Below are 609 nucleotides of genomic sequence, written 5' to 3' on the forward strand. Positions count from 1 at the left end.
CGCAGCCGCGCTCCCAGCGATGCACCCCCACCCACAGGATGCGGCCCCAGCGAGCTGGGAGAAGTGCCGGGCAACGACAGCCGCCCTGGGATGACGTTATCCCGCTCATCTCCGAACCGGGTGCTGGAAATGCCGTGCAAGAAATCGTCTCCCGCGGCTCTGCCCGGCCGGTCGATATGCTGGAGTCGGGCTGTCTCCACCGTGAAGCCGCAGGGTTTTCTCCCTGCTGGCCGGAGCAGAGCTGGGACATGGCACCACCCTCCTCCCCAGCTCCTTCATTAGGAGCAAACGAGGCAGTGAGTTGTGCGGGGCTGTGGGCAGCTGAGCGGAGAAGAGGCAGCACGGGGGGGATTAAACCAGGATAGAAACGCGATGACTTTCCCTTTGGAAGGTTGCATCATCCCCAGGCCTTGCAAAGCACCCTAAGAGCAAAGACTCACCCCGTGCCCAGGCAGGCTGGGAACTGCACAGATGAGGGAAACTGAGGCACAGCCTGGTGCAGAGACCCCAGAGGACCCGAATCTCCCCTCCAAGCCCCCCAGGTGCTGGAGACCCCATATGCCATGCCAGGGCCGGCACGGGGCCCTCCACGCCCCGTCTCACAGCCCC

At 64.4% G+C, this 609-nt stretch overlaps 1 protein-coding gene across 1 annotated transcript in view; it reads right to left on the minus strand.

Annotated features, from left to right (window-relative positions):
• Nucleotides 1-609, minus strand: part of KIAA1522 (KIAA1522 ortholog) — a 26,337-nt gene that overhangs the window by 5,676 nt on the left and 20,052 nt on the right. The gene's annotated exons all lie outside the window — the stretch shown is intronic.

The sequence above is a fragment of the Pygoscelis adeliae genome, unplaced genomic scaffold (genome assembly GCF_000699105.1).
Source record: "Pygoscelis adeliae isolate BGI_AS28 unplaced genomic scaffold, ASM69910v1 Scaffold359, whole genome shotgun sequence".
Lineage (NCBI taxonomy): Eukaryota > Metazoa > Chordata > Aves > Sphenisciformes > Spheniscidae > Pygoscelis > Pygoscelis adeliae.